Below are 26,849 nucleotides of genomic sequence, written 5' to 3'. Positions count from 1 at the left end.
ATAAGCAACTTTGCTGGATGGAAAACTCAAATCTTGGGGGTTCCCGTCCTGGCTCAGCAGAAATGAATTTGACTAGCATCCATGAGGATATAGGTTCACCCCTGGCCTGACTCATAGGGTTAAGGATCCGGTGTTGCAGTGAGCTGTGGTATAGATCGCAGGCGCAGCTCGGATCCTGCATTGCTGTGCTGCAGTGTAGGCCAGCAGCTTCAGCTCCAAATCAGCCCCTAGCCTGGGAACCTCCATATGCCACCGGTGTGGGCCTAAAAAGACAAAAGACAAAAAAAAAAAAAAAAAAAAAAAAAAAAGAAAGAAAAGAAAAAGAAAGAAAGGAAAAACCCAAATCTTAACTTTCCTATCTAATAATAATTTTTAAAAGGATAAAAAGAACATCAGTAATAACAAAAATTATACCAAGGATAGACATAAAAGAAATTTCATGAGCAGTTTATCTGAAGAAAATTATGAAGTTATAAAGCTTTGCCAAGAGATTTTTAAAAACACATTAACAAATAGATATATGTTGGTTTGACTGAATACAAAAAAGTGCAAATATCCACATTAGTCTATATATAATGTGATTCAACAGTAAAATGAATAAATTTACTAAACAGATAGTATTCAGGTACTGTCCTATGTCAAACTGAAAACTATTGGGATATGGGAAAAAACAGTGAAATCTCTGTATTCATTGAGCTAACATTACATGATTCCAAGCTTCACAGATTATTTTTTCTTTTTTTTTCTTTCTTTTTTTTAAATTAGAATATAATTGACTTACAATGTTGTGTAAATTTCTGCTGTACAGAGTAATGACCCATTCACACATATATATATACATATTCTTTTTCTTATGCTATCTTCCATCATTTTGCAAGAGATTGACTATAGTTATAGTTCCCTTTGCTATAAGTAGGACCTCATTGCTTATGCATTCTAAATGTAATAGTTTGCATCTACCAACCCCAAACTCCCTATTCATCCCACTTCCTCCCTCCCCTCCTTGGTAACCACAAGTCTGTTCTCTGTCCCAGAGTCTGTTTCTGTTGTGTAGATAGGCTTATTTGTGCCACATATAAGTGATATCGTATGGTATTTTTTTTCCTTTTTACAGCCACACCTGCAGCATATGGAAGTTACTGGACTAGAGGTCAAATCAGAGCTGCAGCTGCAGGTCTATGCCACAGTCATAGTACAATCACACCCAAGCTACATCTGCGAACTACTTCATACCTTGCAGCAATGCTGGGTCCTTAACCCATTGAGCAAGGCCAGGGATCAGTCCTCACGGGCACTATGTTGGGTTCTTAACTCACTGAGCCACAGGGAACTCCCAGTAAAAGTTCTAACATTTACTTCGAATGCTCTAAGGAACAATAAACACAAGAAGTATGAGGAGGAAGGATGGTGAAGAGAGGGAGGAATAATGCAGGCTTGCCTGTCTATACATTTTTAACTTGATTATGAAAATTTTCTTTTAATTGAGGTATAATTGACAAACAACATTATATTAGTTTCAGGTGTACAGTGTAATGACTCGATATTTGTATATATTGCAAAATGGTCACCACGGTAAGTCTAGTTAACAACCATCACCATACATAAAGAATTTTCTCTACTTGTGTTGAGAAATTTTAAGATTTACTCTTGGAGTTCCCACTGTGGCTCAGTAGTTAACAAACCCAACTAGTATCCAAGAGGATGTGGGTTCAATACCTGGCCTTGCTCAGTGGGTTAAGGATCCAGTGTTGCTGTGAGCTGTGGGATAGGTCGCAGATGTGGCTAGGATCTGGCATGGCTGTGGCTGTGGCTGTGGCATAAGCCAGCAGCTACAGCTCAGATTGGACCCCTAGCCTGGGAATCTCCATATGCTGCAAGTGTAGCCCTAAAAAGACAAAAAGAAAAAAAAAAAAAAAAAGGTTAACTCTCTTAGCATCTTTGAAATATCAATACAGTATTAACTACAGTTACTATGCTGTACATTACACCCCCACCAATTTTGACTCCTGACTCCTTCATCAGTTTTGCCCACCTCCCCACCTTCTACCTCTGGCATCCACTTGTCTGCTCTCTGAACTTATGAGCTTGAGTGTCTTTTTGTTTGTTTGTTGTTTTTTTGTTTAAGATTCCACATATAAGTGAGGCTATATAATATTTGTCCTTCTCTAACTTATTTCACTTAGCATTATGCCCTATAGGCCCATCATGTTGTCACAAATAGCTAATTTCGTTATTGTTTATGAATGAATAATAATCCTCTGTGTGTGTGTTGTGTGTGTGTAACATTTTCTTTATCCATTCTTCTGCCAGTGGACACTTAAATTGTTTCCATAACTTGGCTATTTAAATAATGCTACCATGAACATAAAGCTTATAGTAACTACAACACAGTATTACCGAGAACAGAATAGACAAAAAAGAAAGAAATTGGCCCAAGTGTAAATAAGTTAAAATGTGATACAGGTAGCATTTCAAATTAAAGTTGAGAAATGATGGATTATTTAGTAAATACTGTTGTGGTAATTTGGAATAAAATTAGTACACTATTCTCATAATTTACACCAAAATAAAGATCAAATGGATTAAAGATGTTGCAATTTTTCTGCCCTTATTTTTCACAAGGAAATATTTCAAATATACTACAAAGTACAGAAAGTAATTAAATAACTTTAACTTGAATCAAATTACACTTAATCTGATTTATTTCCCACTTTTTTTTTTTTTTTCTTTTTAGGGCTGCACCTGTGGCATGTGGAGGTTCCTAGGCTAAGGGTCCAATCAGAGGTGCAGCTGCTGGCTTACACCACAGCCATGGCAACGTGGGATCCAAGCCACATCTTCAACCTACACCACAGCTCACAGAAAGGCCAGATCCTTAACCATCTGAGTGACATCAGGGATTGAACCCATGTCCTCATGGATACTAGTCAGGTGTGTTAACCACTGAGTCACTACAGGAACTCCTATTTCCCACTTTTTTAATCTCTTTTTTAAAAAAGTAATAGTGTATTACTTACAAAGCTAAAGCTCACTTTACATCCTTTCTGCCTTCTTTCTTCAAAGGTAACCACTGTTCTGAAATTAATGTGTTCATATACATGGATGTTTTTAAATATTTTCTAGATATATGTGATAAACAATATATAGTATTCATTAATTTTTTTAGTCTTTTATTTAAGTCTGCTGTTGATGCATATGTCTTTAATCTCTCTGGAATTTGCCTTATGTATGATTTGAGGTAGGGATCTGGTTTTATTTTTCCGTATACAAAGCTGTTGTCTGGAAGAGCCCATACTTTCCCTACTGATTTTAATAGTATAGCTTCTGTGAGGTTTATTACTGTTAACAACTATGTATGCTTTTTTGTTGCTATTGTGAACTGTTTCTTTTTGTATTACATTTTCTAGCATGTTTCTATTTATATGAAATTCTTCTTGTTCTGGTTTTTATTGTACATTTCATTTCTAACAGATGACCTTCATGAACTATCTTATTAGTTTAGTTGGTAGACTAGGGTTTTTCATGTAGATAATTGTATCATTAGCAAATAATGATAATTCCAGATCTTTCCAATATCTGTATCTCTTATAATTTTCATATGTGGTTATATTGGCTAGTTTCTACAGAATGATGCTGATAGGTGTATAGCTTCTAATTTAGGGTATTTAATATAGAAGTAGATAGTAAACATTAGATAACAAGTAATTTATGGGGTAATCATATGGGTTTTTCACATTATATTATATATTTGGTAATATATTTTATTAAATTTCCCAATAGAGATATTTCATATTCCCCATGAAAATGCTCTTTGATCATATATTTGATGTGCTTATTTTTAAAATCTCATTTCCATGGAAGTACAGAAGGGATTTGTCTTTTTTATTTACTGATTTTTTTTTTTATTTTTTAACTCAAATTTTATTACATTTATAATTTTACAGTGGTAATCACAACTCAGTTTTACAATATTTCCATCCAAGCCCACAGTGCATCCCCCCACCACAACCTCTCTCCTTTGGTAACCGTGTTTTTCCAAGTCTGTGAGTCAGTTTCTGTTCTGCAAAGAAGTGCATTGTATAGTTTTTTTATATTCCACATGTAAGTGATAGCATATGACATTTGTGTCTCACTGTCTGACTACACTTGGCATGATAATTCCTAGGTCCACCCATTTTGCTGCAAATGCCATTATTTCATTCATTTTTATGGCTGAGTAACATCCCATTGTATCTACCACAACTTCTTTATTCACTCCTCTGTTGATAGACATCTAGATCACTTCCATGTCTTGGCTATTGGATGTAGTGCTGCAGTGAACATTGGAGTACATATATCTTTTCGAGTCATGGTTTGCTCTGGATAGGTGTCCAGGAGTAGGACTGATGGATCAAATGGTAATTCTATTTTTAGTATTTAGAGGAATCTCCATAATGTTTTCCATAGTGGTTGCTCCAATTTACATTCCCACCAGCAGTGGGAGGGTTCCTTTTTCTCCACACCCTCTCCAGCACTCATTGTTTGTAGACTTTTTGATGATGGCCATTCTGGCTGGTGTAAGGTGGTACCTCATAGTTTTGATGTGCATTTCTATAATCATGAGTGATGTTGAACATCTTTCCATGTGTTTTTTGGCCATCTGTATGTCTTCTTTGGAGAAGTGTCTCTTTAGATCTTCTGCCCATTTTTTGATGGGGTTGTGTTTTTTTTGGTATGGAACTGCAGAAGGTGTTTATACATTTTGGAGACTAATCCCTTGTCAGTCGATTCATTTGCAAAGATTTTCTCCCATTCTATGGGTTGTCTTTTCATTTTGTTTAGGGTTTCCTTTGCTGTGCAAAAACTTTGAACTTTGAGTAGGTCCCATTTGTTTATTTTTGTTTTTATTGTCATTACTCTAAGAGGTGGATCAGAGAAGATGTTGCTGTCGTTTATGTCAGAGAGTGTTTGTCCTATGTTTTCCTCTAAGAGTTTTATAGTGTCTGGACTTATATCTAGGTCTTTAATCCATTTGGAGTTTATTTTTGTGTATGGTGTTAGGGAGTGTTCTAATTTCATTCTTTTCCATGTGGCCGTCCAGTTTTCCCAGCACCACTTATTGAACAAGCTGTCCTTTCTCCATTGTATGTTCTTGCCTCCTTTGTCATAGATTAGTTGGTTGTAGGTGCGTGGGTTGAATTCTGGGCTTTCCATCCTGTTCCACTGATCTGTAGTTCTGTCTTTGTGCCAGTACCATATGGTTTTGATGACTGTTGCTTTGTAGTATAGTCTGAAGTCTGGAGCCTGATTCCTCCAGCTCCCTTTTTCTTTTTCAGGATGTCTTTGGCTCTTCTGGGTCTTTTGTGCTTCCAAATAAACTTTAAGATACTTTGTTCCAGTTCTGTGAAAAATGTCTTTGGTAATTTGATAGGAATTTCATTAAATCTGTAGTTTGCCTTCTATTGGATAGTCATTTTGACAATATTGATTCTTCCAATCCAAGAACATGGTATATCTTTCCATCTGTTTATGTCATCTTTGATTTATTTCATCAGTGTCTTATAGTTTTCAGAGTACAGGTCTTTTGTCTCTTTAGGTAGGTTTATTCCTAGATATTTTATTCTTTTTGATTTGATAGTAAATGGGATTGCTTCCCCAATTTCTCTTTCTGATCCTTCATTAATAGTATTAGAAATGAAGTCATTTTCTGTGTATTAATTATGTATCCTGCAGCTTTACCAAATTCTTTGATGAGCCCTAACAGTTTTCTGGTAGAGTCTTTAGGATTTTCTAGGTATAGTATCATGTCATCTGCAAATAGTGATAGTTTTACTTCTTCCTTTCCAATTTGGTTTCCTTTTATTTCTTTTATTTCTCTGATTGCCATAACTAGGACTTCCAAAATTATGTGGAATAGTAATGGCAAGTGCAGACATCCTTGTCTTGTTCCTGATCTTAGCAGAAATTCTTTCAGCTTTTCACCATTGGGAATGATGTTAGCTGTGGGTTTGTCATATATCACCTTTGTTATATTGAGGTAATTTCCCTCTGTGCCCACTTTCCTGAAGGTTTTTATCAGGAATGGGTGTTGGATTTTGTCAGAAGCTTTTCCTGCATCTACTGAGAGGATCACATGGTTTTTATTCTTCAGTTTGTTAATGTGGTATATCACACTGATTGATTTGCAGATATTGAAGAATCCTTGCATCCCTGGGATAAATTCCACTTTATCATGGTGTACAATCCTTTTAATGTATTTCTGGATGTGCTTTGGTAGTATTTTGTTGAGGTTTTTACATCTATGTTCATCAGTGATATTGGCCTATAATTTTATTTTTTGTGTATATTTGGTTTTGGTATCAGGGTGATGGTGGCCTCATAGCATGAGTTTGGGGAGTGCTCCTTCCTCTGCAATTTTTTGGAATAGTTTCAGAAGGATAGATATTAGCTCTTCTCTAAATGTTTGTTAGAATTTGCCTGTGAAGCCATTTGGTCCTGGACTTCTGTTTATTGAAGTTTTTTAATCACATTTTCAATTTCAGTACTTGTGCTTGGTCCATTCATCTTTGCTCTTTCCTCTCGGTTTAGTTTTGGAAGATTGTACTTTTGTGAGAATTTTATTTACTGATTTGTCCTTGACAGTAAATATTTATTGAATTAAAAAATAAGTGAGATTAGTATTCAGCTTTTCTTTTTGTTTTGTCATTGTCATGTTTTATAGCATGGTATATCGGTTTTATAAAATGAATTTAAAGGTTTTTCTTCTTTTCGCTAAGATCATTCAAATTATTGAATAGCACTAGAACTATTGGTTTTATTGGTTTTTAAAAAGACCCAGCTTTTGTTGTGATTGTTCAAGTCTACCCTTTTGGTTTTTATTTCACTTATTTCTCCTTTTATCACTGTTTTTTCTTTTGGTTTTATATTATTGTTCTTTTCTGACCACTTGAATTAAATGCTTGGCATATATATTTCAAACATTTTTAATAAATGGATTTAAAGCTCAACATTTTCTTCTGAGTAAATTGTTTCTAAATAGTCTATAACACTTGTTTATTTTCTCTTTAATAAAACAGGGATTATTTAGTAAAATGCTTTTTTTTGTTGTTCTGTGGGGACATGTTTTTAACTATTCTTTTGTTGTGGATTTATGGTTTTATTTTTTAGTCTGTGTAATTTCTACTTGGCAAATTTATTGAAATTTTCTTTATGGTCTAATGTATAATCACTTTCTATCAACAGCTAAATATAATACATATTTTCTTTTGGCAAAGCTTGGTATTTCTATAATGTAATTTTGACTACTTGATCATAGATTTGTGAGAACACTCCATTTAGTTTTCTGCTATGGTTGTGGATATGACTATTTCTCCTGATATCATTAAACAGTATTTATGTGTGTTTGTGTGTTTGTATACACATACATGCAGTGTTAATAGTGTGTGTGTGTGTATCAGTGTGTGTATAGAACATATTTTTCTAAATATGACTAAAGCATAAAGATTATTATGTATTTTCTTGGGATATTATTTTTGTGAATTGATATATCCTTCTTGTCCCAATTAATGAATTTTGTCTTCAAGCCTTTTTCTGATACCTGCTCACTTTTGTTAGCATTTTCATGGTTCATCAGTTTTAATCCTTTGATTTTCAGCATCTCCATCATATTAATTTAAATGTGTCTTTTTTAACTAATAAGTCACTGGATTTTCCTTTTTCTTTTCTTTTTTTACCCAGAGTCTTTATTCTTTAATGAAGGAATACAATTCATTAATATGCATTATGACAAATTAATATACCTGCAGTGTTTCCTGTACTATAATTGTTTAGTTTTCTACTTATTACTTTTTTGTATATTTGCTTATCTTGCTTCTTTTCTTGGTTTCTTTTGAACTGATCTAATTTTTCTTTATTTTGGTGTTTCTTTTGATGGTTTGGAAATTTCATATTCTGTTTTCATTTTTGTCCAGAACTGTATATATATAAACATCTGTTTTCTAATAAAATATAGAGGCAATCAGTACATCCTAACTAAACAAAAACCTTACCATGCTTGACTTTTCCTCACATTCTCGACACCCACAGCCATTATAGATTGTTGCTAAATTTCCATTTGTCAGTGTATAACTGAAAGTTTGTATGCATTTTTGCTTAATATTTTTACTGAAATTCCCAGACTTTTTGTCTATCCCTCCATTATTTTGCATTTGCTAGACTATAGTTTAGTCTTATACTTAACCATATAAATGTGTAATCCCCTCTCCTGAGTGGGATCTGCCCTTTCTTACATCCCCTGGTCTTCTTTCTTGACTCCTTCTACTGCTAGATGCTGAGCTCATCCAAAAAAGGATATGTAGGAAATCTTTATATGCCCGAGAGTCTTTCTATTCTACTTTCATATTTGAAAACTGCTTTTTTACATATCTGAGGTCAAATATTGACCTCACAACTGAAGATATTGCTCCATTTCTTTTCAATGTTGCTGATCAGATAATTGATATGTTAGTCATATTTGTTCCTGCTGGAAATCTATAAGATTTCTGTATCTAGGGGTCTACAGTTTCATATATATATATATATAATGGTGGATTTTTTAAAATCTATTGTACTTGGCTTAAAGACTTCCTTAATCTGAAATTTTTTTTTCTTTCTTTCTTTTTAGAGCTGCAGTTACAGCATATGGACGTTCCCAGACTAAGGGTCAAATTAGAGCTGCAGCTGCTGGCCTACACCACAACCATAGCAACACGGGATCCAAGCCACATGTGCAACCTACACCACAGCTCATGGCAATGCCAGATCCTCAACCCACTAAGTGAGACCAGGGATGGAACCCATATCCTCATGGATACTACTTGGGTTCATAACCTGCTGAGCCACATCAGGAACTCCCTTGGATATCCTTTTTATCTCTGACAATCTACCTTCTATTATTCCTATGAATATTTTTTCACTTATGTGTCCTTACTGTTTCTCATTCTGAGATGTAGTTGAATGTTAACACTTTAGAATCAGTCCTCTTTAACTCTTAACTTATTACATCTTTCTTTGTGCTTTTAATTCTACTTTTTTTTTTTTTTTTTTTTTTTTTTTTTTTTTTTTTTTTTTTTTTTTTTTTTTTTTTTTTTTTTTTTTTTTTTAATTCTACTTTTTAAAGATTTTTCTCAACTTTATTTTCCAAATCTTCATCACTTACCACTCCCTACTTTCATTCTTTCCAAAGTTATTACACTCTCTTTTCAACTGATAGATGGCCCCTCATCTCTTTTCCTTACTGTATGGTTTTCCTTTTAAAAAAGCATTTCAGGAGTTCCCATTGTGTCATAGCAGGTTAAGGATCCAGCTTTATCTCTGCAGTGGCTCAGGCTGCTACTGAGGCTCAGGTTCAATCCCCAGACCAGTGCAATGGATTAAGGATCCAGCATTGCTGCAGCCATGGCATAAGTCACAGGTGCAGTGCAGATTTGATTCCTGCCCTGGGAACTTCGATATCTGTGAGTGCTGGGAAAAAAAAAAGTTTTCATTACTAGTATTTTAATGAGATCTCTAGAGAGAGGAGATAAGACTATGAGATCATCCTCTCATCTCATAGAAGAAACCTGTCCTAAGAGCTTTTCACTGTCTTTATTGTGTCTTTTTTTAAATATTGAAAGTGTTATTTTTTACTTTCTCTTTGGAGGGTGATTTTTAGTCTCTAGGTAGTATTATTTATTCTATCTTTAATCAGTAATTTACAGTTTCATTGGCCTGTGATTTGTGGCTGGCCTGTAAGTTAATTTTTGGAGCTCAAATAAGTTTTCTTTGTAGTATGGAATATAATCAGTTTTAATAAACATTACATAGACACTTGAAGAAAATATGTTTCTTGTGAGTAAAAAGTTTTGTACATCCGTTATATTGGTTAACCCTTTGATTTACTTCTGGATGCTTGTTTTGTAAATGACTATGTGAGGGAAACTATTTTCCCAAAATAATTATTTCCATCTCTTCATATTTTCTTTGAATTTCAAATAGCTTTGTTTCCTGTTTCAGTGCTATGTTATTTGTAGTATAAAAGGATATATATGTCCTTATTTTAGATCTACATTTGTAATCAGTTTTTTAAAATTTACTTTGTCTGTGAAGGTGCATTTCCTTTGATTTCTACAAATGTGTTATTAATTTTGCCACTCATCCTTTATTTGTTTGTATTTACCTAATATATCTTTATCTATTCCTTTAATTTTAACCTTTGCTTAGAAATTAAGATGTGACTCTTATAGCATATAATTTCTTATTTCTTACAGCATGGAATTTGATTTTGTTATTTAAACTAGCCTAAGGGTCTTATTTTTTAAATAAAGAATTGAATGATTTCACTGTTATTTTGACAAGAAATATTTTTATGTTCTCTATATTTTACACTTATTTTTGGAAAACATTTCTCTTTTCCTCTTTCATTATCTCTCTCATACATTCCCTGAGAAGTGAAAATGCTTGAATTTGCTGTAACCTTTATTTGTACAGGAAGTTCACTTTCATCATTATATGCTTATCTGTGCTAGACTGTTTTTTTTTTCTTCTTCCAGTTTATTTAGAAATAATTGACATGCAACACTAAGTTTAAGGAGTACAGCATAATGATTTGACTTACATACATCATAAAATGATTATCACCCTAAGTTTAGTGAACATCCAGCATCTCATATAGATTCAAATTAAAGAAATGGAAAAAATGTTTTTCCTTGTGACGAGAATTCTTAGGATTTACTCTGTTAGCAACTTTCGTATATAACATAGAGCAGTGTTGATCATATTAATCATATTGTACATTACTCCTGTACTTATTTATCTTATAACTGGGAGGTTGTTCCTTTTGATTGCCTTCATCCAATTCCACCTCCCTCTACCTGTGGTAACCACAAATATGATCTCTTTTTCTATGAGTTTGTTCATTTGTCTTTGAAGTATAATTGACCTACATGCCTGTGTTAGTTCCTGTAATACAACATAGTGATTTTACATTTCTATACATTACACAGTGATCACAATAAGCCTACTTAATATCTGTCACCTTACAAAGATATTTTATAGTTATTGACTATATTCCCCATACTGTACATTTCATATCCACGACTGATTTATTTTGCAACTCCCTCACCTACTTCTTATGCCCCTCCCCTCTACCCACTTCCCCTCTAGCACTACCTGATTGTTCTTTGGATCTGTAACTCTGTTTCTATTTTATGTTTGTTCATTTGTTTTCAAGATTCCGTATATAAATGAAATCATAATATTTGCCTTTCTTTGTCTGATTTATTTCACTTAGTACATCCAAGGTGTCACAAATGGCAAGATTTCATTATTTTTATAGCTAAGTAATATTCCTGTGTTGTGTGTGTGTGTGTGTGTGTGAGAGAGAGAGAGAGAGAGAGAGAGAGAGAGAGAGAATGGGTATGTGTGTCAGGGGGATCTTCTTTATCCATTCATCTGTTGATGGAAACACAGATTGTATCCATATTTTGGCTTTTGTAAATAATGCTGCAGTGAACATTGGGTGCATGTATCTTTTCAAATTGGTATTTTCATTTTCTTTGGATAAATACCCAAGAGTGGAATTGCTGGATCATAGTTCTATTTTAAGCTTGTTGGTGGAAACTCCATATTTTTTTTCCATAGTGGCTGTGCCAATTTACATTCTTACCAATAGTACAGAAGGGCTCCCTTTTCTCCACACCCTTGCCAGTACTTCTATTTGTTATCCTTTTGAAAATAGACATGCTGACAGGTGTGAAGTGATATTATAGCTTTAATTTTCATTTCTCTTATGGTTAGTGATGTTTTGCATCTATTCCTGTGCCTGATGGCTATCTGTATATCATTTTTGGAAAAGTCCACTCAGGTCCTTTGCCCATTTTTTAATTGGGTTGTTTATTTTTCTGATGTTGAACTATATGAGGTTTTTGTATATTTTGCATATCAACCCCTTATCAGTTATATCATTGCAAATATCTTCTCCCATTCAGTAGGTGAATGGGAGATAATCATTTTGTTTATTTTTTTATTTTTGTATTTTTGCCTTTTCTATGGCCTCACCCGCAGCATATGGAGGTTCCCAGGCTAGGGATCTAATCGGGGTTGTAGCTGCCAGCCTTCTCCAGAGCCACAGCAACACGGGATCCAGCCATGTCTGCAACCTACACCACAACTACGGCAACGCCAGATCCCTGAGCAAAGCCAGGGATCAAACCCACAATCTCATGGTTCCTAGTCGGATTCATTAGCCACTGAGCCACGACAGGAACTCTGAGAAAACCATTTTGTTGATAATCTCCTTTGCTCTGCAAACTTTTTAGTTTGATGTAGTGCCATTTGTTTATTTTTGCTTTTGTTTCCATTAACTGAGAAGACATAGCCAAAAAAAATATTGCTAAGACTGATGTCAAAGTGCTTAATTACTGCCTATGATTCTTTGAAGAAGCTATCTTTTCCCCATTGTATATTCTTGCCTCTTTCATCATGGATTAATTGACCATAAGTGTGTGGGTTTATTTCTGTACTCTCTATTCTGTTCCAACAATCTATGTGCCTGGTTTGGTTTTTTGTTTTGTTTTGTTTGTTTTGCCAGTACCAGACTGCTTTGATGGCTGTAGCTTTGTAGTATAGTTTGAGATCAGGGAGCATAGTTCCAGCTTTGTCCTTCTTTCTCAAGATTGTTTTGGCTATCTGGGTCTTTTGTGCTTCCATATAAATGTTAAAATTATTTGTTCTATGAAACGTATCATTGGTATTTTGGTAGAGACTGCACTGAATCTATAGATTGCCTTGGGTAGTATGGTCATGTTAACAGTTTTAATTCTTCCAGTCAATGAACGTGACATATCTTCCCATCAGTTTTGGCCATTTTCAATTTTTTTCATCAGTCTTATAGTTTTGTGAGTACAGGCCTCTTATATCCTTAGCTGTATTCCTAGGTATGTGAATGAAATTGTTTCCTTAATTTCTCTTTTTGATAATTTATTTTTATTACATAGAAATGCAATGAATTTCTGTATATTAATTTTATCATTGATGAGCTTCCATAGTGTTTTAGTGGCATCTCTAGGATTTCCTATGCATCTGCAAACAATGACAGTTTTACTTATTCACTTCCAATTTAGATTCCTTTTATTTCAATTTCTGATCTGATTGCTATGGCTAGGACTTCTAATACCATGTTGAATAAAAAACTGAGAGTGTGTATCCTTGTCTTATTCTTGATCCTGGAGAAAATGTTTTTAGCTTTTCACCATTGAGTATGATGTTAGCTGTGGGCTTGTCATTTATTATGTTGAGGTTCATTCCTCTACACCCATTTTGTTGAGAGTTTTTATGATCTTAAATTTTGTTAAAGGCTTTTTCCACATCCATTGAGATGATCATATGATTTTTATTCTTCAGTTAATGTGACGTATCACATTGATCAATTTGGGAATATTGAACCATTCTTGCATCCCTGGGATAAATCCCACTTGATCATGTTTTATTATCTTTTTAATACATTGTTGGCTTGCTAATGTTTGTTGCAACTTTTTGCATCTATATTTGGACTATTTTTTTTAGTTTGCTCTTTGCTTTTTATCTTCCTATATTTTTCTATACCTGCTGAGTTTTTCTTTATCTCTCTTTATTCTAGTTCTCATTTGGAAGTTTTACATTTTATTTTTACTAGTGCTTTATTCTTCTTCCAGGGTCATGAATAGGTAATAATAATTCACCATGTATACAATGACATATTTAATGTGATTTTACTTTGTCTCATTCTTACCATTACCACAAACACATGTACACACCAGTAATTTTGTCTTTTAGCTTTAGATAAACGTTATCTTTTTTACATTACTTTTTTTTGGTCTTTTTAGGGCCGCACCCATGACATATGGAAGTTCCCAGGCTAGGGGTCAAATTGGAGCTGTAACTGCTGGCCTACACCACAGCCACAACAACATGGGATCCAATCCACGTCTGCAACCTATACCACAGCTCACAGCAATGCCAGGTCCTTAACCCACTGAGTGGGGCCAGAGATTGAACCCACATCCTCATGGATACTAGTAGGGTTCATTACAGCTAAGCCCCAATGGGAACACCTACATTACTTCATTTTTTAATGATTATTTTAACATTTTCTCTGCCATAGAGCCATTAACTTGGATATATATAACCCAAAGTTTTAGTAGTTTTACTGGTGATGCTTTTGCTTTGTTAAAATATTTTGCATCTCTTAAAGCCCTTTGTTTTCTTGATGGATAGTAAAGTTTCTAGGTCCTTGCATGACTGTGAAATACTTTTGTGTCCTTGAAAATGAATGATAGAGCTATGCTAGTTTCAGATATTTGGGTAGAAATCTTTTACATTAGAAATTCATTGTGGAAGTTCCTGTTGTGGCACAGCAGAAACAAATCTGACTAGTATCCATGAGGATGTGGATTCAATTCTTGGCCTGGCTCAGTGGGTCAGGGATCTGGTGTTGCCATGAGCTGTGGTATATAGCTGTGGTTGCAAATGTGGCTCAGATCCCATGTTGCTGTGGCTTTTGCATAGGCTGGTAGCTGTGATTCGACCCCTAGCCTGGGAACTTCCATATGCTGCACCTGTGGCCCTAAAAAGCAAAAAATAAAAACATAAAAAATAAATATTCATTGGGTATGTTCCATTGCCTCCTATTACAGATGGTTGTTTGAGAGAAGTCTGGTGTCAGTTCACTGTTGTTCATTTTAGATGACTTTTTTTCTTTTTTTTTTTTTTATTTTCCCACTGTACAGCAAGGGGGTCAGGTTATCCTTACATGTATACATTGCAATTACAGTTTTTCCCCCACTCTTTCTTCTGTTGCAAAATGAGTATCTAGACATAGTTCTCAATGCTATTCAGCAGGATCTCCTTGTAAATCTATTCTAAGTTGTGTCTGATAAGCCCAAGCTCCCGATCCCTCCCACTCCCTCCCCTTCCCATCAGGCAACCACAAGTGTCTTCTCCAAGTCCATGTTTTTCTTTTCTGAGGAGATGTTCATTTGTGCTGGATATTAGATTCCAGTTATAAGTGATATCATATGGTATTTGTCTTTGTCTTTCTGGCTCATTTCACTCAGTATGAGAGTCTCTAGTTCCATCCATGTTGCTGCAAATGGCATTATGTCATTCTTTTTTGTGGCTGAGTAGTATTCCATTGTGTATATATACCACCTCCTCTGAATCCAATCATCTGTTGATGGACATTTGGGTAGTTTCCATGTCCTGGCTATTGTGAATAGTGCTGCAATGAACATGCGGGTGTATGTGTCTCTTTATAGTAGAGCTTTGTCTGGATAGATGCCCAAGAGTGGGATTGCAGGGTCATATGGAAGTTCTATGTATAGATTTCTCAGGTATCTCCAAACTGTTCTCCATAGTGGCTGTACCAGTTTACATTCCCACCAGCAGTGCAGGAGAGTTCCCTTTTCTCCACAGCTCCTCCAGCACTTGTTATTTGTGGATTTATTAATGATGGCCATTCTGACTGGTGTGAGGTGGTATCTCATGGTAGTTTTGATTTGCATTTCTCTTATAATCAGCGATGTTGAGCATTTTCTCATGTGTTTGCTGGCCATCTGTATATCTTCCTTGGAGAACAGTCTATTCAGGTCTTTTGCCCATTTTTCCATTGATTGATTGGCTTTTTTGCTATTGGGTTGTATAAGTTGCTTATATATTCTAGAGATTAAGCCCTTGTCAGTTGCATCATTTGAAACTATTTTCTCCCATTCTGAAAGTTGTCTTTTTGTTTTCTTTTTGGTTTCCTTTGCTGTGCAAAAGCTTTTCAGGTTGATGAGGTCCTATGGGTTTATTTTTGCTCTAGTTTCTATTGCTTTGGGAGACTGACCTGAGAAAATATTCATGATGTTGATGTCAGAGAGTGTTTTGCCTATGTTTTCTTCTAGGAGTTTGATGGTGTCCTGTCGTATATTTAAGTCTTTCAGCCATTTGGAGTTTATTTTTGTGCATGGTGTGAGGGTATGTTCCACTTTCATTCCTTTGCATGCAGCTGTCCAGGTTTCCCAGCAATGCTTGCTGAATAGACTTTCTTTTTCCCATTTGATGTTCTTACCTCCCTTGTCAAAGATTAATTGACCATAGGTGTCAGGGTTTATTTCCGGATTCTCTATTCTGTTCCATTGGTCTGTCTGTCTGTTTTGGTACCAGTACCACACTGTTTTGATGACTGTGGCTTTGTAGTATTTCTTGAAGTCTGGGAGGGTTATGCCTCCTGCTTGGTTTTTGTTTCTCAGGATTGCTTTGGCGATTCTGGGTCTTTTGTTGTTCCATATAAATGTTTGGATTGTTTGTTCTAGTTCTGTGAAAAATGTCATGGGTAATTTGATAGGGATTGCATTGAATCTGTAGATTGCTTTGGGTAGTATGGCCATTTTTACAATATTGATTTTTCCCAATCCAGGAACATGGAATATCTTTCCACTTCTTTACATCTTCTTTGATTTCTTTGATTAAAGTTTTATAGTTCTCGGCATATAGGTCCTTTACCTCCTTGGTTTAGGTGTATTCCGAGGTATTTGATTTGTGAGGTACAATTTTAAAAGGTATCGTATTTTGTATTCCTTTTCTAATATTTCATTGCTGGTATACAGAAATGCAACTGACTTCTGAATGTTAATCTTATATCCTGCCACTTTGCTGAATTTATTGATCAGTTCAAGGAGTTTTGGGGTTGAGTCCTTAGGGTTTTCTAGGTATAGTATCATGTCATCTGCATACAGTGACAGTTTGATCTTTTCTCTTCCTATATGGATGCCTTTTATTTCTTTTGTTTGTCTAATTGCTGTGGCTAGGACTTCCAAACCTATGTTGAAGAGCAGTGGTGAGAGTGGGCATCCCTGTCTTGTTCCAGATTTGAGTGAGAAGGCTTTCAGTTTTTTCCCAATGAGTATTATATTTGCTGTGGGTTTATCATAAATGGCTTTGATTATATTCAGGAATGTTCCCCTATACCCACTTTGGCGAGGGTCTTGATCATGAATGGATGTTGGACTTTGTCAAATGCTTTTTCTGTGTCTATTGAGATGATCATATGATTTTTGACTTTTTTTTTGTTAATGTGGTGTATGATGCTGATTGATTTGCGTATGTTGAACAATCCTTGTGAACCTGGGATGAACCCAACCTGGTCATGGTGTATAATTTTTTTGGTATGTTGTTGGATTCGGTTGGCTAAGATTTTGTTGAGAATTTTTGCATCTATATTCATCAATGATATTGGGCGATAGTTTTCTTTTTGGGTGGTATCTCTGTCTGGTTTGGAATGAGGGTGATGGTGGCCTCATAGAATGTCTTTGGGAGTATTCCTTCTTCTTCAACCTTTTGAAAGAGTTTAAGGAGGATGGGCACCAATTCCTCTTTATATGTTTGATAGAATTCACCTGTGAAGCCATCTGGTCCTGGACTTTTATTTGTAGGGAGTGATTTTATGACCTCTTCAATTTCATTTCAAGTGATGGGTCTGTTGAGTTGGTCTGTTTCTACTTGATTCAGTTTTGGCAGGCTGTAAGATTCTAGAAAATTGTCCATTTCTTCCAGATTGTCAAACTTGTTGCCATATAGTTGTTCATAGTATTCTCTTATGGTTTTTTGTATTTCTGCTGTATCATTGTGATTTCTCCTTTTCATTTATAATTTTGGTTATTTGGGTTCTTTCTCTCCTCTTTTTAGTGAGTTTGGTCAGGGGTTTGTCAGTTTTGTTCACCTTTTCAAAGAACTAGCTCTTAGTTTTATTAATTTTCTCTATTGTTGTTTGAGTCTCTATTTTATTGATTTCTTCTTTGATCTTTATCATTTCCTTCCTTCTGCTGACTTTAGGTCTTTTTTGTTCTTCTTTTTCTAATTCGTTTAGGTGGAGGGTTAAGTTGTCAATTTGGGATCTTTCTTCTTTTTTGAGAAAGGCCTGTATTGCTATAAATTTCCCTCTGAGCACTGCTTTCGCAGCATCCATAGGTTTTGAGAGGTTGTGTCTTCATTATCATTTGGTTCAAGGTATTTTTAATTTCCTTCTTGATTTCCTCAATGACCCATTGGTTTTTTAGTAGCATGTTGTTTAGTCTCCATGTAGTAGGTTTTTTCTCATTTCTTTTCCCATGGTTGATTTCTAATTTCATGGCATTGTGGTCAGAGAAGATACTTGAGATAATTCCTATGCTCCTAAATTCGTTGAGGTTAGCTTTGTGTCCCAATATGTGGTCGATTCTTGAGAATGTTCCATGTGCATTTGAGAAGAATGTGTGTTCTGATTTTTTTGGATGTAGTGTCCTGAAGATATCAATTAAGTCTAACTTTTCTATTGTTTCCTTTAGGATCTCTGTTGCTTTATTGGTTTTCTGTCTAGAGGATCTATCCATTGGTGTGAGTGGGGTATTAAAGTCTCCTACTATGATTGTATTCCCATCGATTTCTCCCTTTATGTCTGTTAATATTTGTTGTATGTATCTGGGTGCTCCTGTATTTGGGGCATATATGTTGATGATAGTAACATCCTCTCCTTGGATGGATCCCTTAATCATTAAATAGTGTCCTTCTTTGTCTTTATGTCTTTTGTTTTAAAGTCTATTTTGTCTGATATGAGCGTTGCGACTCCTGCTTTCCTGTCATGTCTATTGGCGTGAAATATTTTTCCCCACCCTTTCACTTTCAATCTATATGTATCTTTTGTCGTAAGGTGAGTTTCTTGTAGGCAGCATATTGAAGGTTTTTGCCTTTTTATCCACTCAGCCACTCTGTTTCTTTTGATTGGGGCATTCAGTCCATTGACATTTAAGGTGATAATTGATAGATGATTATTTATTGCCATTTGAACCTCGTTCCAGTTGATTCTATGGTTCTCCATTCTTCTTTTCTTTTCTTTCTTTTTTTTTTTTTTTTGGTTGGATGGTCTCCTGTTATTATCTGCTTGAGTGTATTTTTTTTTTCATTTTTTGCAAATGCAATATTTGGTTTTGGCTTGTGGTTGCCCTGTTTTTTAAGTATGCTAACCCCTTCCCATAATTGTGTTTTTTAGCCTGATGGTCCTGTAAGTTCAAACACTTCATTACTATATTAAAATTAAGAAGAGAGATATACATACAAACAAAAAGGGTTATTTACCTCCTAACATCCCTTGCCCACATTTTATGGTTTTGATGACTCTTTTTTATTTTTTCTTTTTAATTTTATTTTGTTTGAAGCATGTTCATGATTAAATCTGTATGCTGGCTTATTTGAGTAACTTCTCTCTGATTGCAGTTTCCTCAGTCCTAGTTCTTCCTCTTCTTCTTCTTTTTTTTTTTTTCTTTTCTTTTTTCTTCCCTTTCCTTCCTTTCTTTTTGGTTTAGAGAAGCCCTTTCAATATTTCCTTTAACCTGGGTTTTGTGTTGCTGTATTCTTTAAGTTTTTGTTTGTTGGAAAAAATTTTTATTTCCTCTTCTATTTTAAATGATATTCTTGCTGGATAGAGTATTCTAGGTTGCATATTTTTTCCTTTGAGCACTTTAAATATCTCTTGCCATTCCCTCCTGGCCTGTAGTGTTTCTGTAGAGAAATCAGCTGATATTCTTATGGGGGTTCCCTTGTAGGTAACATTCTGTTTTTCTCTTGCTGCCTTTAGGATCCTCTCTTTATCGCTAACTTTTGCCATTTTTATTATGATGTGTCTTGGTGTGGGTCTGTTTGGGTTCAGTTTTTTTGGGGCCCTCTGTGCTTCTTGTATCTTGAATCCAGTATCCTTTAGACTTGGGAAGTTTCCATCGATAATTTCTTCAAATATATTTTCCATTCCCTTATCTTTTTCTACTCCTTCTGGAATTCCTATTATGCGTAGATTGGCCCACTTTATATTATCCCATAGGTCTCTTATATTGCTTTCCAGTTTTTTGATTCGGTTTTCTGTCTGTTGACCGGATTGAGTGATTTCCATTATTCTATCTTCCATATCACTGATTCGTTCTTCTGCATTATTCATTCTGGTTTTTACTGCCCCTAGTTCAGTTTGCATCTCTGCAAATGAATGTTCTAGTTTTTCTTGGCTCCTCCTTATATTTTCTAGTTCCTTTCTGAGGGTATCTGCATTACTGTTCATATCTTCTCTTAATTCCTTCAGTATTTTCACTATTTCTCTTTTGAACTCCAGGTCTGTCTGACTGCAGAGATCTGTTTCATTGTTGACTGTTTTAGGTGAGTTCTCCTGTTGGTTTGACTGGGGGTGGTTTCTCAGCTTCTTCATCTCGCTTGTTGTTTTTTTCTCCTGAGGGAGTTGTACTCTCCGTTATCGGGCAGTGTTTGCCTTGTAGATGACTTTTTTTCTACTGAGACTTACATAAAATTTTCTCCTTCCTTTCTTATTTAAATTCTTTAAATTTAAATGTATCATCAGAATATTCTAGATATAAGGTTTTTTTGCTAAGTTTGACTAAGCCCTTGTATTTTGAAGAATCATGTTTTTCTTCATCTCAGGAAAATTTCTAGTATAATTTGATTATTGCTTCCCTTTATCCACTTTAAAATTTTTCCTATAGAATGCTTATTATATTGGATCTCCTGGATTTGGCCTCTGTATTAGGGTTCACAAGAGAACCAATGGGCTGTATTATGTATCTATAAAGAGATTGTTTTCATGTATATATGCAGAGACTTATTTCAAGGAATTGGCTCCTGCACAGCTGGCAGGCAAGTCTGAAATCTGTAACGCAATCCAGCAGTCAGAAAATTCTGACAGCAGTTGTTGTTAACATCTTACATCCCAAAGCAGTCTATAGAAAAAATTCCCTACTCCTTTGAGGCTCTCAGTCTTTCCTCTAAATGCCTTCAATTGATTGGATGAGACCCACCCACATTACCAGAATTGTCTGCTTTCGTCAACATCTATTGATTTAAATTTCAATTACATCTAAAAATTATCCTCACAGGAATGACTAGACTGGGGTTTGATCTAACCACTGTGCACCAGAGCGCAGCCACGTTGACATATAAATTAACCATCATATTCTCTAAATCACTTTCTCCTTGCCCTTTATTTCTTTTTCCTTCTAGTTTAAATTTTAAATTTTAAAAGAATTTCTCAAAGAATCTTCTCAAGTCATCGATTTGCTGCTTGCAGCACTTAATTGCTTTTTATAAATTTGGTGATAGTGTTTTTTATTTAAAAGCAGTATTTTCTGATTTCGTATTTCTTGCAGTTGTATTGTTTTCTAATTTTTTGAAAACATTTTAAATATTTTTATATTTATTTTGACTAAAGTATAAAACTTTTTATTTTGCAAAATTATAAACTTTGTTAATCATCCTCTTTACATAGATCAATCAGTTTTTGACAGTTGCCATATTGTTTATCTCTCATCATATACACACATCACTTATTATTATTTGGCTAAACAACTTGAGATTAAGTTGCAGCCTTTGACTTTTACCTAAATACTTCAGCAAATATCTCCTAAAACAAGAACATTCTGCTACATGACTTAAAATAGTTAAAATAGTTTTTGAATTTAGAAAATTTAACCCTGATATATATATATATATATATATAAAATACTGAAAATTTAACCCTGATATATATATATATATATATAATACTGTTATCTAATGTACAGTCCATATTAAAATTTTGCCAATTATTTCAATATTATGCTATCATAGCAATTTTTTTCTCCAACTTACTTTCCAGTTGAGAATTATGCTTGGCCTTTACCTATCACCTAGGAGATTTTTTTGAAGCTACATGATCTTTCTTGACTTAAATCTATCTTACAGGGACCTTTTTAGTGTGATCCCTCAGAATGAATACCTTCTTTTCATATATGTAATGATTTTTGTTTGTTTTCTTATTATAATGAGCAGTTATGTAATAACCAGTATCAGCAATTCTAAATTTTTAAGAAAGATCGTGTTAGTCCTTTCAAAGCTTCAAGTCCAGGGTAAAAGAAAAGGAAAGATTTGTCTTTTTAAAAATTTTTAACATACTCAGATTACTCTTGGCTATAAAACTTTGGAAAACTATTGTGTCTTCCTTTCTTGAACAGCATTCTTAAAGAACAATTTTCACTTGTTTTTCAGAGTATATGTAGAGCATTATGTTAATCTCAGTTGAGAATACAAATTAAGTGTGAGGTCTGGTTGAATGGACAATAATCATTTAGGAAAGGCAGTTAGAGGGCAGATGTGAGAAATGAGAAGAGCTTATGGAAAGCTCAGAGGCTTGGGACTGCAAAGATGCATCAGATTTGAGTAATAGGGAAAACATGCCTAGTGAGATTTCAGGAGGAATACAGATCATTAAAATTTGATTATAGGTTTCAACCATAAAGCATTTTTTAGAACCCACACCTTTACTTGAATTCTACTAGATGAAAAACCAAGCATATGTATGTATAAGTTGTTCAGTTCCTCCAAGCTCTCAAATATGTCCTCAAGTTTTTTAATATTCTATTATTTTTCATATCTACCTTATCTGTGATTATGTCACCTTTTTATTCATAATGTCTTTTGTTTGCGTTCTTCATCAGTCTGCCTAGAGATCAGTTCGCATTACTATCTTTAGCATTTCCTTTCTCGTTTCTTGTATTTACTGTGGGTTTTTTTCTCACTTCTTCGATTTTAACATTTGATTGATTTTTAAGCCTATTTTTTCTATTTAGTATATGCACTTGAAGTAATACTTTTATTACTGTTTTAACTAATTAAGCAGAGTTTTAAAATCAGGTTCATTAGGGTATAATTTGCATAAAGTAGAAGCGCCTTTTTAGTGTACAGTTCTGAGTTTTGGCAAATGTACATATTTATTTCACCACCACATTAGTCAAGTTATCAAATCTCCATCACCCACAGAAATTTCCATGTGCCACTTTATAATCTCCCTCTCTCCTCAACTCAGTTTCTAGAAACTAGTGTCCTATAATTTTGTCTTTTCCAGATTATCATGTGAATATAATCATACGATGTATAGCCCTTTGATTCTATCTCCTTTCACTTAATGTAATGCATTTGAGAGTCCTCTGTATTTTTGCATGAACCAATCATATGTTATGATCAGAGGACTAGTCTATATGATTCTGAATCTTGATACTTATTGAGGATTATTGTGAGGTTGAATATGTCCTCGTTTTTCATCTTATTTTTAGTCTCATTTGTACTTGAACGGAATTTTCTTTTTTTTTTTTTTTTCAGTGCTGTGTTCTATAAATAGCTGCTAGAAAAACTGACTGTGTTGTTCAAATCTTCTACATTCTTATGTTCTTTTGGCTACTATTTGCTGGGAATATCTTTTCCATTCTTTGTTTCCACTGAATCATCTGCCTCAAGGTGTATCTCTTCTGAGCATGATAATGATGGATTAATTCCATGCTCGTATTATTTTTAAGGGGTTAATTTAATGCATTAATATTTATTGTAGACATAGACACATTTGACTCATTTTTACCATTTTATTTTGGTTTTGTTTAATTTTACTTTCCTTTTTTGTTTTCCTTTCATGCCTTCTATTAAACTGATCACTTTTCTGCATTTTTCTCCTCTGCTGGTTTGGAGGTTTGGAAACTGTAACTGTATATTTCCATTCTTTTAATCATACTCATAAGTTGTAACATACATAAATACCATAGTATTTTCTCATAAAGTTTGAATTATTTCATCTGTCCTCTCCCTTAACAATCTTTGCATGTTTTATCTGTCACCTTTCCTAATGCTTTTTCTAGAATAGTAACGATATCTTTGTGTTCTGTTGGTTTTATTTTGAAAGAGACATTGTCATTTCTATGCTCACAATTATTTATGTCCTATGCTTTCCTTTAATATTCAGTTTTCATTTTGCTTTAAGAAGTAGTTATTTCAACACATATGTCTAGTGCTTTTTATTGGCCTAGAAATATCTTTATTTTGACTTCACTGCTTAGTGGTAGGTAGTTTTAAATGTTTATGTTGCAGTTATTTTTCCCTCAGTACTTTAAAGATATTACTCTAATATCTTGCAGCATCTTTACACACAGGTAAAATGTCTGCTATTTAATTATTACTTTAAAGATAATTTTTTTTCTCTTTGGTAGTATTAAGATTTCTTATCGACTTTGATTTTTACACTTGCTCTATGTAGAAGTTGAGATATGGATTTATTTTCATGTGTATTTCTGTAGATTTGATGATGATGCTTTTGATCTTAGATATCAAGATCAAAATGGTACTGGAAATGTCTCAGACCTATGTCTAAATATTGCTTATCTGCCATGCCTTCTATATTCTATTTCTGAAATTTGTGTTTTGAGATATGTTAAAGCTTCTATCCTCCATGACTGTTAACAGCTGTTTCACAATTTTCCCCTTTGTATATCCAAATCTCATTCTTTATGAATTCTACAGTCCTATTTTCCAGTTTACTGTCTTTTTTACTATATCCAGTCTAGAATTTCTACTGTAAACTAGGGTTTTCTTTTTTTCAACTAAATTATTTTCATCTCCAAGAATTATTGTTGTATTTTTTCATATGCATCTATTCTTGTCTTTTGATTTTCTTTTGTATTTTCTTTTTTAGAAGTGTTATCTATTGCTGTATTTCCTTATGCATCTTCAACTATTGCTTTTAAGATGTTTTCTGAATGCTCCATTTATGTATTGTTCTCGTATACTTTATTTATTAACTTTACATACTCTTCTAATTGTGGAGGTTGTTAACATTTCTTCTTGGCCTTAATTTGTTTTACGTACTTTAGAAATTAGGGTGTAGGTTCATATTGAAAGGCAACTTTTTCCTCTAGCTCTTATCTTTTTCTGCTTATCCTAATCACTGAATCAGTATGTGGATTGGCCCATGTTTTAGGAAGTAGGCTTTGTCTGTGTCCTCTGGCCTTCTGGGTTTTAATAAGCTTTAGTCTAAGAGACTTTTTTCAGCTTCTTTTCATAGTTTGGGGAATCACTCTCATGCAGATTTCATGCACTGTGACTGGCGCAACTCTTTTGCTGGGTGGTTCTTTTTAATCACCAATAACAAACAAGTCTACACTATCAACCTTGCTTACTACTTTGTATTCTGTTACATGGAAGTTTTTATTTTTAGTACAGCTATATCTTAGACTATATATAAGTTTTTTCCTCTAGATGCTTTATCTATAATTACTAAGTGTTTAAAACAGAGAAATCTCTGAAATGTGTACTCCTTCTGCCGTATTGACCAAAGTTCTATCAATATAGTTTTCATGTAGAAATTTGGAAATTAGAATATGAATCTTTGTCAAACCCATCATCTTTTATGTATATATTAGATTGATTCCACTGCCTTGTTTAATGCCACAGATTTAGTGCATCAAAACAGTGCTATTTACACCAAAATCTCATCTAGAGCCATGGCTTCTAAACTCAAATTGAATGGGTTCAAATCATGGCATTGGTATTTACTTCCTATGTGACTCAACCTTTTGAAGGCTTTTGTTTCCTCATGTGCATTTATGAGTTTGTGTCTACCTCATAAATATCGGTAAAGAATTAAATATGGTAATATATAAAATGTTGCCATAATATATAACTTGTAGTATGTCCACAATGAATGTTATCTATTATTTTTATAGTGAACTGCATATGTACATTTAATTGTATGAATTCACTTAAAGCCATTCTCTTGTGAAATGTATGAAATAATACATGTATAAAATTATATTTACAGATATACCCTAGTGTATGCAATATATTGTTCTTTGAAATTAAATGTTACCAAGATTGTTAACCCCCCCCATACTATGTTTATACTTTATGAGTGATTTAAATTATCTTCAAAGGGAATTTTAACTACTGGATAGTTTTTCCTTACAGACCAGCCTTAAGACTTAATCATTCATCAGATATAACTATCAATAGTCATATCTAAACTAATCATTGGTGTATTTATGACAAGCATTGATGATTATATACAACTGTGCAATAATAGAAAATCATTTGAGTTCAGAATCAGAAAATCTGGGTATATTTCTGGACTCTGACAATCCCCAGTGGGGTTTTTATCCAACACCCTCACCTCTCTGAACCTCAGTTTCTTACTTTCTAAAACAGATAATAGTACCCACATACCAGAGGGTTTGTAAAAGTTAAATAAGATATGAGAATGCAGTCTGTAAACTCTAAATCACCTTAGAAATATGAGCTGTTATTGCTTGCCTTCATTACAACAGCTTTATGGAGCTCATATGGAAAGCAGGTTACCCTGAGCTTGTAAAGTTTGTTTCACTTACAATCCATCCTGTACTTTTGTAATAAGGGGAAAAAAATCTATGAAGAATGATTCTTAGGGCATGGCAATGAAGTAGATATACATTATCTAGTCTTTGTGTTTGACAGTTTAACTGCTGAGACCAAAGTTCCAGAATCCTTTTCCTCTTTCAAACACTGCATACAATATTTAGTTCTTAGCAATTTGAAACAGCAATAAAGGAATCCCAATTTTAGTTCTGAAATCAGCTGAGCAGACATTTCCTTCCCTATTCGGATAAAATTATTACATACCTTTAGTGGACTATGCTGAACAAATCTGAGAACTAAGCTGTTTATCCTTAGTTGGTGGCTCTATTTTATGTCATGAGAAGAGTGTTCCCCACCTAAGTCTCCAAGAAAAATTTTCCCTTCCTTCTCCAGACTCACGTGTAGCAAAAACTACTCTAAGTGGAACATGCTTTGTTCTTGAAAGAGCAGGACAAAGGTTAAACAAAAGCTGTTCTTCCTGGAAGCCCAGTAAAGGTTAGCACATAAACTTCTAGTTCCACTCAGTTCCTTTTTAACCCCTTTCTTAACTATCTTCTTAACTTTCCACATACACTTCAAAAATCAAAACAGTACTACAAAGTACTCATTGAGAATCTGAC

General features: G+C 34.2%; 1 protein-coding gene across 19 annotated transcripts in view; it reads left to right on the top strand.

The window, feature by feature from the left end:
* The window catches only part of MBD5 (methyl-CpG binding domain protein 5), a 446,601-nt gene that overhangs the window by 213,252 nt on the left and 206,500 nt on the right, over positions 1-26,849 (top strand). The gene's annotated exons all lie outside the window — the stretch shown is intronic.

The sequence above is a fragment of the Sus scrofa genome, chromosome 15 (assembly GCF_000003025.6).
Source record: "Sus scrofa isolate TJ Tabasco breed Duroc chromosome 15, Sscrofa11.1, whole genome shotgun sequence".
NCBI lineage: Eukaryota > Metazoa > Chordata > Mammalia > Artiodactyla > Suidae > Sus > Sus scrofa.
The sequence above is the reverse complement of the archived record's forward strand: the minus strand, read 5'-3'. Positions and strand labels throughout refer to the sequence as shown.